We start from the raw sequence: 12,594 nt of genomic DNA, 5'->3' as shown, positions 1-12,594 counted from the left end.
CTCACTTTCCCCCTTAAAGCTGCATCTTGTTTTACAAAATGCGCCATCCTGTCTTCACAACAGTATGGACAGGTCTTGCATGGATGAGCATTTCCAGATCAATGGCCCATCCATATCTCAGCATAATGCGAATTGCAGACCCCCTGTGCCTCCTTTAATTCCCCCCCCTCCGTCCACGTGGTCTTCCTTTTCAACTCCTGCTGCCCCACACTTTCTCCTCCAGATATTCAGATATTCCCTATGCAATTCAGATCCATATATTCCCTATGCAATTGATGCAACTTTCCTCTTTGGATTTGGGGGGTGGGGGGGAGGAGGAGAGAAAGAGTGGGAAAAGTTGCTCCCGAATTCTGGCAATCCATTGACATGGTGGACAGGTAGTAAATGTAAGGGGGCAGCCCAAGCCCTCTGTGGTTCAGTCATTTGACATCGCAAATGTACACTACTAGCCAAAACTGTGGGAACCATTAGGAAAATATGTATTTGGCTATACTTTTTGATATAATAAAGATACTTAAACACAGTTTGTTGCATTATATTCTGCATTAAATTATCTTTCTAATGATATATAACTTTATGGTAATATTTAAAAGTGATGTTACAAACAATCAAACCTTAGAAATACAACTTTTCCTAAAGGTTTCCACAATTTTGGCCGCTTACGCAATGCATACACACTGGCATAGTGCTTTTTGGGGGGAGAGGAGGGAGAAATCTTCTCTCGTGCTCATTTGCTTACGAAAGCAAGTTAAGAGATGTAATTTTTTTAAAATTTATTTTATTTTATTTTTTATTGCAACTCCAGGCTGTTCTGCAGAGAAACTGGAACTGCAGTGCTCTGATCTGTATTCTGCTCACCTCTGAGACATACGTCATCGACACACAAAAACTCCCAGCTATGCTGAGCTTGCAGAGCTGATACAGTGGGAAGCCAATGCTGAATCAGAGAGGAATGCAAGCAGTTTTTTCCATGTCGTACCCTGGCCAGGTTTACCCGGGAACCAGAGTAGCTGCAGTTCCCTTGCAAAAAAAAAAAAGCTTCAGGCAATCCATCTTCTTTCCCTGTGACTGCCGCTATTCTGTGGAACAGCAATCCCCATTAGGATCTGACCTTCCCCCCCCCCAAACCATGGGCTCCTTTGATATGATTGTCCTAAGGAAAGTATCTAATTTCAAGAGAAGTTGATCTCCTGCTGTTTCTCTTCCTCTGGCAGAGAGAGAAGCTGGCAACAACCTGAGCCTGGAGTGGTTTCTAGCAGAGAGGCAGGACACAGGACCTGGCTGGTCAGTTGCTAAGCAGCTGTAAACCAAATACAGGAAGTCATTGTGCACATTCCCTCTGCCCCGGGCTGTGTTAAACATTATTTCAGACAAGGGGGACCTGCAGCAAAGGGTGCCCTTGTCCATCAGCTGTGCATCCCCCCCCAAAAAAAATTATTTCCCTATGAGTAGCTCACTTAGCCTACGCTTATCTGGGAGGGGTGAGATGAGATGAGGCCATAGTGAGATTGGGGTTAAGTGTCTCACACCCAGAAACTCCTAATACAGTGGTACCTGAGGTTACAGACGCTTCAGGTTACAGGCTCCACTAACCCAGAAATAGTACCTTGGGTTAAGAACTTTATTTCAGGATGAGAACAGAAATCACGCGGCAGCAGCGGGAGGCCCCATTAGCTAAAGTGGTACCTCAGGTTAAGAACAGTTTCAGGTTAAGAACGGACCTCCAGAATGAATTAAGTTCTTCACCCGAAGTACCACTGTACAGGGGAGCCAGAAACTCCTAACCCACAAACTCGTAACACAATATTTACTTGGTAAGTTTTCAACACAACAGTCACCTCAGGGATGAACTACAATTCTCGGTGTGGTTTAACAGTCAATCCCTCTTCTCAGGGAGCCGGGAACTGTAGCACCGTGAGGGGAATGGTGCCTTCTAACACAGGGGTCAGCAAACTTTTTCAGCAGGGGGCCGGTCCACTGTCTCTCAGACCTTGTGGGGGGCCAGACTATATTTTTGGAAGAAAAAAAAAGAATGAATTCCTATGCCCCACAAATAACCCAGAGATGCATTTTAAATAAAAGGACACATTCTACTCATGTAAAAACACGCTGATTCCCAGACCGCCTGCGGGCTGGATTGAGAAGGCGATTGGGCCGGATCCGGCCCCTGGGGCCTTAGTTTGCCCAGCCATGTTCTAACAACTCTCAGCCCCCTTTACAGGCTACAGTTCCCAATATTCTCTGCCGGAAGGCATGACTGTTTAAAGTGGTATAATACTGCTTTAAATGTGTAGTGCAGACAGGACCCTTCTTAAACCTGAATGTACAGTGTCTCTGGAAGTGTCTTCAGTATTGTGCACAACTATCAAGGAAGAGAGATAAGTACAGACTGCCTCATCCAAATAAAACAACTAGGAGTATTTACACAGACTTCTGAGTCAAACGAGTTCGGCTCTGACTCGGCTTCTAAGATCAAAAGACACCAGGCAACATGAACCGCCCCATTCGTCTAAATTTAAAACACAATAATTTGCCAAAAAATATAGTCCAGCTGAACACAGCGTTTTCATAAAACATCTTAAGATGGAAGATTCCATCTTAAGTGTGTGTGATTCCCACATGAAGAAAACAAGGACTAGGCACCTGAAACTGGCAACAGGATTTGGCCTTTCCTTCGTAAAACCAACGGATTTTTCATTCTTGTCATAAATTGTCACTTCTCCCACAGCAAAGGTTGAAAGAAATACCAGGCTGACTTTTTTCCTGTAGTGACAGTTGGCATTTCAAAACAAAAAGTGTGAGAGAGTATTGCAGGAGGTGGGGACCTTTAGTGAAAAGTTTAGAAATCATGACATTGAAATACTTTCAGAGGAACGGCGATCATATAACAATAAGGGAACCATAGCATTGAGTTTGTCCCCAGTTGAATGCATGTTCCACGCAATGTAGGATTTAACGTTTGCATAGAATATAAGCGCATGAGGGTCATAGCAGACTAAAGGCCCATGTAATCTAGCATTCTCTTTCTCAAAGTGATCAACCAGATGACTCTGGGAAGCCCACAAGATATTAGTTTTCACCTGTTATTGGCTGCTTCTGATACATACATTTTCCACTTATTGATAGTTGCTAACAGCCATTGAAGTGGTCTGAAATATTAAGGTAAAGGTAAAGGACCCCTGGACGGTTAAGTCCAGTCAAAGGCAACTATGGGGTTGCAGCTCTCATCTCGCTTTCAGGCCAAGGAAGCCGGCGTTCGTCCACAGACAGCTTTCCGGGTCATGTGGCCAGCAGGACTAAACCACTTCTGGCACAACAAAATACCATGACAGAAGCCAGAGTGCATGGAAACGCCATTTTATCTTCCCACCGCAGCAGTACCTCTTTATCTACTTGCACTGGTGTGCTTTCGAACTGCTAGGTTGGCAGAAGCTGGGACAGAGCAACGGGAGCTCACCCCGTCGTGGGGATTCGAACCGCCAAGCTTCCAATCGGCAAGCCCAAGTGCCTCAGTGGTCTAGGACACAGACATGGGGAAATGCATTTTCACCCATGAAAAATGACCATAGCTGTCGACATAATTCAGTAAATATTCTTGTTCTTGGCATGAAATCTTTCTGCATCCTGAAGACCACTACATCATGGATCCTTAGTTAGGAAAAACAGCACCTAATAAAAATGCTCATCAATACAAGAGGCTTAGTCACATTTTTCTGTGCCTCTTCTCCTATGTGCTTGCATAACATCAGACTGAGTCAGAGTTATGAGAGATGCGTGTCATGAGCCTCTCAGAAGAACAGTGAGATGCAGAAGGCTGCCTCCTCTGCAGCTTGCTGGTTGTGACTTGAAGAGGCTGGGGGATTTTTATTTTTACTTTTAACCAATGGAGAGTTTGGCATAAGAAGCGCCTGGTGGATCAGGCCCATGGGCCCATCTGGTCCAGCATCCTGTCCTCACAGTGGCCAATCAGATGCTGCCATGGGAAACCCACAAACAGGACTGAAGCACAAGAACTAGGGTTGCCAGGTTCTGAAGAGCAAAAAGTAGGACACAATTGCCGACTTCTGCTTTTAACTACGGATCGCTATGACGACTCTAATTTTACATACCCATGAAAAAGAGGACACGTCCTGGAACAAGAGGGCATATGGCAACCCAAACTCTCCCCTCCTGTGGTTTCCAGCAACTGGTTTTCAGAAGCATTGTCGCCTCCAGTTTATGGAAGCAGAGCATAGAGATTGAGGCCAGTAGCCAGTGCTGGATTTACGTATAAGCTAAATAAGCTATAGCTTAGGGCCCCACTGTCTTGGCCCCACAAAAAATGTAAAAAAAAAAAAAACTAGATGTACATTTCCAAAATATAAGAAAAAAACAAATAAAATAAAACCTACATACAGCAACAGTGTTTTGTTTTGTGTTGTGTAGGTTCCTTTGATGTAAGTCATGGGCCCCGCCTGTTCGCCAGCTCCCTAAAATATCACTGGTTTGCTCATTTCTATATATAGGGTGCCTACATTCTGCATTGACTGGATGCATGACAACATGCAGCATGCAGCTGCAAACTGCAGTGCAGCACAGTTGAATGTAGGTCAAGCTGTTGTACCTGTTATCTAATATTAAAGAGTGCTTGTAGACTGATGATCAGGCAACATAGACTAAAGGTATGAGTCTTATGCCTACTGACTGATTTCATGAAATACATAATCTATTTATTTTGATCTCATTATAAAATTACTTTAGAAAAATACCTATTAGGTCCATAAATTACCATATAGCATATATTCAACAACAAAAAACAGCAACAATTAGTTGTTGACAAAGGACAGCTGGACATATAAAAGGCCCCATTACCTTCAGTAGCTTAGGGCCTCATCACACCTAAATCCGGCCCTGCCAGTAGCCATCACGAGCCAGTGTGATGTAGTGGTTAAGAGCGGTAGACTCATTATCTGGTGAACCGGGTTCGCGTCTCCGCTCCTCCACATGCAGCTGCTGGGTGACCTTGGGCCAGTCACACCAGGCAGAGCTGGGAAACTTGTGACTCCGCAGTTGAAGACCAGCAACATCTTGAGGGCCCCTGCCCCAAGGACGATCATTTTTTCCCCAAGCATATGTTTAAATTATGGCACTCACTTCTGCAGGGGGCAGCAATAGCTGCCAGTATGGATGGCTTTAATAGACAAATCCATGGAGGAAATGGCTATCAGCGGCTACTTCCTTTTAGGAATTATAGGGACAGAATTACCCAAACCATATAGAGATTTATTCATGTTTGCAACTACAGAGGCAAGAATGTTATTTGCCACAAAATGGAAAGAAGAAGAAGTCCCCAAAAAAGAAGAATGGGTACAAAAACTTACGGAATAGCAGAAATGGCGAAACTTACTGGAAAACTAAGAAATCAAGATAACAAATTTGTTATAAAAGAATGGAAATGGTTTATGGAATATTTACCCCAATAAAACTGTAAACAGGTCAGAACATTGGCAGGATTATTGCCATGACCTGCAGTTTTATAAGAGTATATATTTAAAGCAGATGAATAAATGAGCAAATTAAATTAATTTGGATATGTAGAAAATATTAAAAACAAATTTAAGGAACCGCAGAAAGAGGGGGAAGGAAGTCAAGTTCTCAAATGTTTGCGTGCCCTGGAAAAGTCAAAGACAACACTGGCTGCAGAATGCTTTCAGGAGATCGTCGTTAAGAAAATATGTTTTGTTCTTTTTGTAAATATTTTTTTAGAGGCATTCTTAAATCAGCAGGTGCCTTTTGGGGTGCCTCTTGCAAGCTTTCCTATTCTGCCAGGCCTATGCAGGCAATGCAGAACGCATCCCTTCCACAATGGTTAGCCGATGTTTCTTTTAATGGTTTTTACTAGTGGTTTCAGCCCGTTAAAATAACGGGCGCTAGAACAGAAGCCGCCTCCCTCCCTCCCTTCCTGCGGCCGGCCGGCCTCCGTCTCCTCTCCCGCGGCCTCCATCATGTCTTCTTCCCCTTCTCCGGAGACGGGGCCGGGGTTTGAGCGCGCCCTGGCCCGGCAGGACGGCTCAGCGGGGCTCCGCCTCGGGCAGCGCTCGGCGGGCGGGACAGGCTGCGTGGTGTGGGACGCGGCGCTGGTGCTGGCGCGCTTCCTCGAGATGGAGGCCGAGGACTTGGAGGCGGTGGGCCCGGCGGGGCTCCGTCTTCGCCGCAAGGCCGTGCTCGAGCTTGGCGCAGGAACCAGCCTCGTGAGCCTCATGGCCGCCAGCCTCGGGTACATTGCCGCCATGGCCGGGCCTCGCCTCAGAATCGCCGTGGGGGCTGCCGTCTCGCTCAGTGTGGCCTACACGGACTGGCAGCAGCGGCGCCCTGGAGCCTTTAAGAATGACAATAATGCTCCTCCTCCCTTCTCCTCCCCTCCCGCGGCGGTGGCAGTTGAAGCGGAACTCCGGCGCTCCGTGGGGGCGGGCTGCTTTGGGCTGCTCCCGGGCCACTAGGCCTCGGGGCTCTTGTTGTAGCGGCGGCGGCAGCGTGGCCTTCCTCCTCGGCCTCCCCTCTCTTCTGGAGCGTCGGCGTTCCATTTCAACTGCCCTGCTTCAACTGCCGCCGCTGCTCCCGGCCCGATGTCTCTCCATCCAACCCCTGTGTCCCTGGGGCACATGCTCAGTAGCAGAAACCCAGAGACACAGGGACTGGACGCAGAGACACTTGCGTTATATATAGAGAGATTCTACTGCTTTATGTTTTATTGCTGTGAAGTGCTCTGATGTGTTTTTAAATATTTCTATAAATAAATGCAACGCATGAAACCTAAAAATTAATAGTCTTGAATCTAGCTTTCCCCTAGACATGTTAGTACTGCAGAGATGATGGGGCTGGGCTGTGGGTGGCGTGGGAGGAAAGGGACAATCATACTTTCAGTTTCCCACCTGTAGTGAAGAGTGAAAAGATAGACGCAGCAACAGATTTATCCCACGGTATATCTATGATTCAGCTCCTTAGTGCACCATATTTGTTTAGCTACATACTGTACATTGTCACACTGTGGCCTTCGTTCAGTTTCATAACAGTGAGTCATTTCAAACCTTATTTCTTTGGATGCAGATTTTTTCACCTGCTTCCTCTTCCGACAATCTGGAGCACAGGGAAACCGAGGCTTAAGAATCTTAGAAGAGCCCATCAGGCCAGTGGCCCATCTAGTCCAGCACAGTGGCCTGTGGGAAATGGGCCAGCAGGACCCAAGCACAAGAGACCTCTCTCCTCTCTCCTCCTGTGGGAGCTTCCTCAGTGAAGAACCATTCAGATTGACGCCGCCCCCTGCCAAGCAGACCACTGTATCATTCCGGGCAGGAAAGAATATAAAGGGGTTCGTTTTTTCAGCTCAGGTTGGCTTCAACAAGGTGATTTGGCAATGTGTTGACAATATTGAGTGAGATTAGGGATGGGGAAGCTTTTTAACTCCATGGGCCACAACTTTAAGATGGGCACTGAGGACCAAATTTGGTAGGTGGGCAGCACCACTAGACCCTCCAAGTGTCCCTATTTTCCAGGAACAGTCCCAGATTTACAGAAGCTGTCTCGGTTTCTGATGTGATCTTGGAATGTCCTGCTTTTCCTTAGGACGTCCCTAGGCAACCCAGTCAGATGGGCTAGGTATTATTATTATTGTTATTATTATTATTATATAGGATGCAGCAGCGTAGGAAGTCTTTTCGCTGCCCGGGGCGGCGGCGTGGAGGCACCCCCCTTGGGCATGCGTAGTGGATTTCCGGGCATGCGTAGTGGATCCGGCCGGTGCTACTGCGAGCCGGCGAGCGAGTGGTGGGTCATGGGGCTGTCCTGTCCGGACGGGGTGCCAGGCGGTGGGGAAGGGGCTGGGGGAGTGTCAACCCCTCCCCTGGAACCCAGGGTGCAGCGCCCCCTACGCCCCGCCCTTCCTACGCCACTGATAGGATGCCCCTCTTTTCATCGGAGAAATGTTGGAGAGTATGAGTTTCACTCTCCTGTCAATCGCATGACATTTAAATGAAGCAGAAGGGTGGTTGCTGCAGAGAGCACTTTGGATAAGTCCTTTAAGGCCGCTGCCACGCTCCTGTTGCAGCTGAAACAGGAGCACGGGAGCTGCCTTACATCCCTTTGCAAAAGTGCTCTTTGAAGCAGCTCATGCACTTCTCCTGCCCACTCACAGTAGAAGCACTTCCAGCTGCTCCAAACAGCACTTTTAGCTGCAACTGCTTTTAGATTTTTTAAAACTGCACTTGTTTTTAGAATGTGTTTGTTTTTCTTCTTTAATTGCGGGTCTGTTTGCCGCCCTTCCTAGAAGGAAGGGCGTAATATAAATCCAATCAATCAGTACTTTTGAGAAGCGCTTTAATCCTCACTCACCAGCTAGTAAAGGGATTAAATCCTGCTGCCTTGGCTGTGCAGTCCTGTTCCCCATAGGGGACTGGGCGTGTAGCCAAGGCAGGATCAAATCTCTGTCTTCCCGCCCATCATCAGCTGACATGGGCATGGTTTGGGGGAAACGACTTTGCGGGCCAAGCTTGACCTGGGAACCAGGGGTTCCTCTCCCTGGAGCTAGAGGATCCAGCTGGGCTGACTCAGCTAAAAGCAACATCCAATGCCAGCCTGAACTCTGACGTGTCCTGTCCTGCCCACTGGTCCTGCCTTCTGCCTGGTTCTTTGAGGTTGGTGTCTCTTTGTTCTTCGTCTCTTGGTTATCCTCCCAGGATGCTGTTCAGGGTCCAACCATTGCAAACACATGCACACACACACACACACACACACACACACACACACGTTAGCAGCCTCTCCAGAGGAAAACAGCCACGATAATTTCCATGACAGCAGCATTCTTGCCCTTGTGATTTTGTTTTGGAAAATAGCCCCGGGAAAGGGTTAAATGTTTGCTTCTCCAGTGTCACTGTGATCTGGGCACACCCACACCATAGCTGTCAACTTCTCCCTTTTCTTGCGAGGAATCCTATTCAGAATAAGGGAATTTTATAAAGGGAAAAGTTGACAGCTATGACCCACACCCACCCACCCACTGAGCCTTCGATCTAAATACAACACAACACAACACAACACAACACAACACAACACAACACAAGAGAAGGGGTTGGGATAATGAAAGAGAAAGAGAGAAATAAAGAAATAGAAAAGAGAGAAAAAAATAAAATTCAGCAGGTAAGGGACTGCCCGCTATATATAAACAATATTCACTTCATCCTCTCCAATGTAACACTCTGCAAAACCACTTTCTATAAACAAACATTATCTTCAATCCTCAAATCCAAATGTCATTATTTCTTTTTCTTTTCAGTCAAAAGGTGTATGAGGGGTATCCAGTTTTTAACAAATGTTAGCAGTGACTTTTCTCTGATTAGACATGTCAACCCCTGTTTTTAAGGTGTGTGGTTTCTTATTTAAAGAAAAGAATAAAATGAAGATTCAATGCAAGACCTCCCACATCTCATCTCTTTTGCCCTAAGATTCACGAGCTACTTTTCTGCCTCTTTGAATACTCCTGCCCACTTCCTTGTATGCAGGAGACAGGATTTTGTCTTCATTATATCGGTAGGGCTTTCCCCAACCAAGTCCCCAAGAAACAACTGTAGCTGCAAGTGCAGCAAAGCAGATCTGTTCATCTCGCTTCAGGCTCCCATCTGCTGCCACTGTCCCCAGACTGGCCCTTTCACAAACAAGGGTTACTGTGTCAGAAGACAGCAGATGCTGGTTATGTCTGGTTTATAATTCCAGACTCGACTTAGTCATCCCTTCCCTTAAGTCTGTTTCCCTGAAGACACACACACACACACACACACACACACACACACACACGAGCTTGCAGGGTAGATGACTCTCATAGGAACAGGAATCGAAGTACAGAAGTAAGCAAAAAGAGAGTCTGAAAAGAGAGAAACAGCTCCCACAAGGACCCAAAGGTGAAACAAGATTTCGTAGAATCTGGTGTCACATCTTGCAGAATACGGTACATTGAAAGCACTCTTTGAGAGGTGTGGCTTGCCCCCCAAAGTATCCTGGGAAATGTAGTTTCTTAAGGGTGCAGAGAGTTTTTTGCAAATTCCGGATGGCACTGCAATTACCAGCACCCTTAATAAATTACAGATCCCCCCCCCCCAGGATTCTTTGGGGGAAGTCGTGGCTGTTGAAGTAGTACGATACTGGTTTAAATGCACGGTGCGGATGTCAATCAAGTTTACATTCAGGTGGCAATTTGGCTCAAGGACACCACCAATGGTAAACTTGGAAGTGGAGGAAACAGCCTTTATGGAATGTTTATCAGCCTTTAGGTGCAAATTTCTCCTAATAGAGAACTTCCTTTGCAAAAAAAATAAAATATGCATAATATACTGCATATGTGCTGCTAATATGTGTTGTTATGCATGCTTCACCGTAGTGTGTTAATTTCTGCACACATTACTTGGAGGAAGAACCACATTGCAAAAATCTGCAGAAGAGCAAATTTCACTTCAGTTCTCTGCAGCGCTTTTGAGAAGTGGTGCAAGGCAGCCCCATGGCCCATTTCAGCCAAAAAGGGGCTGCCTGAAAGTGCTTCTCAGTAGTGCTGTTTTGAAATATCCACCCCTTTCTTCTTCATTTAATGGAGAAGAGAGTGGTCTTTCCAGAAGCATCCACTGAGCCACTGTTTCAAACAGGGTTATCTGAGCTACACAGACCCCCCAGCCTAATCCAGCAAGGCTCTTCTTTATTTACTTTCTTAGAACATTTTTTACCATCCTCTACAGCTGAAAAGGCTCCCAGGGTGGCTTACACCCAATTCATTAAAACAAGCCAGTCCCTACCTGCAGGCTTACAGCCTAAAAGGCATGGCACAAAAGGAAAAAGGTTTGGGGACGGAAGAAGAAAACAAGCAAATTCAGACACCAATTTTTTCAAGCTAAATAGTAGTTCTTCTATGAGCTTCGAAAAGGTAGAATGGAAACAGTTCTGCAGCAGAAAGAGCCGGACAGAGCTGTCCTTTGTGCAGAGATGGTGGGATGGGCTCTGCTTTCTATATCATAGGTATGTTCATCCAGCATGCCCAACACTTGCAAAACCTCAGCTCCCTAAGGGAGAAATTAATGGCTCTGTGTTGCTTCTGCACTGGAAACTGGTTGGTGCAGTTGTTCAAGAGCAGCAAGAAGCAGCATGCCAGCTCCCCTCCTCCCGCAGCACAATAATAAGATGCACCCTTGGGACCCCAGGCCCCTGCAAGACCCACTGCTGATGTTTTCCCCGAGGCCCCTTTGAAACATTGCTATAATTGCTGCTTTGCTGGTGCTCCAGTTAGCACTAGACTAGATCTAGGACCTGGGAGGCTAGGGTTCAAATCCCCACTCAGCCACATGAAACGCACTGGGCCAGTAAATTCCTCTCCTACCTGACAGGGTTGTTGGGAAGATGAAATGGAGAGGCGTGTACACCCCTTTTAGCAACTTGGAGCAAGCTGGAACAGAAATGTAATCATGTTGTTGTTCAGTCGTTCAGTCGTGTCTGTCTCTTCGTGACCCCATGGACCAGAGCACGCCAGGCACCCCTATCCTCCACTGCCTCTCGCAGTTTGGCCAAACTCATGCCAGTCGCTTCGAGAACACTGTCCAACCATCTCATCCTCTGTCGTCCCCTTCTCCTTGTGCCCTCCATCTTTCCCAACATCAGGGTCTTTTCCAGGGAGTCTTCTCTTCTCATGAGGTGGCCAAAGTACTGGCGCCTCAACTTCAGGATCTGTCCTTCCAATGAACACCCAGGGCTGATTTCTTTAAGAATGTAATCATAAATAAATGTAAATTAAGCACTAGGCGATGGCCCACAATGCCACAGGGCAACACTAATAGGTTGACACTCATTGGGGCACTGTTGCCGCCTGATGTTTCCGCCGCCGCCAGGGATCCCCAATGATGTACCAAACACAGGGGCGTAGCAAGGGGGCGTAGGGGGTGGTCAGCCCCATGTTCCATAATGGAGGGGGTGACAAATTATCAAGGAACAATTACTGCCCCACTAGGGCGGTTCATAAAAAAACTTTTTTTAAAAAATAAAAAACCTGCTCCAAAGGTCTTATCTTATTATACGAGGGATTATATAGCTACGGTATATATGAAAATTCATGCATATTGGTTAATATCATGACCCTCCTCCACCAAAATAGCTGTTCACTTGGCTGTTTTCCTATTTCGTGAAGGCTGAAATTTCAGTTCAGTGGAGCACTTACTGTTCCCAACCCTAACCCGGTGGAAAGCCATCTCATTAGACTTAAATTTGATTTTGAGATGTTTTTAGCAAGTAATTTAATTATTGTTTGATTTTATACCAATGTTATATATCTGATATTAGCCACCCTGAGCCCGACTTTATTATTATTATTACTTGTTATTGTTCCTTTGTAAGAAAATATGAAATAATGTAAAACCATTTTTGCAAGGGGGGGGTCAATGGGGGGTGACAAGAAATTTTATGCACCAGGTACCACCTGACCTTCCTACACCTCTGACCAAGCAGGAGGCATTGCTTTGAGGCCCCTCAAGCCCAGAGCTGGCTGAGGCAACATGGTAGCCTAAGAATGCTTCCCCATAAACCAGGGTCAGG

This window comes from Lacerta agilis, chromosome 13 (genome assembly GCF_009819535.1).
Source record: "Lacerta agilis isolate rLacAgi1 chromosome 13, rLacAgi1.pri, whole genome shotgun sequence".
Taxonomy (NCBI): Eukaryota; Metazoa; Chordata; class Lepidosauria; order Squamata; family Lacertidae; genus Lacerta; species Lacerta agilis.
This window is presented reverse-complemented; position numbering follows the sequence as displayed.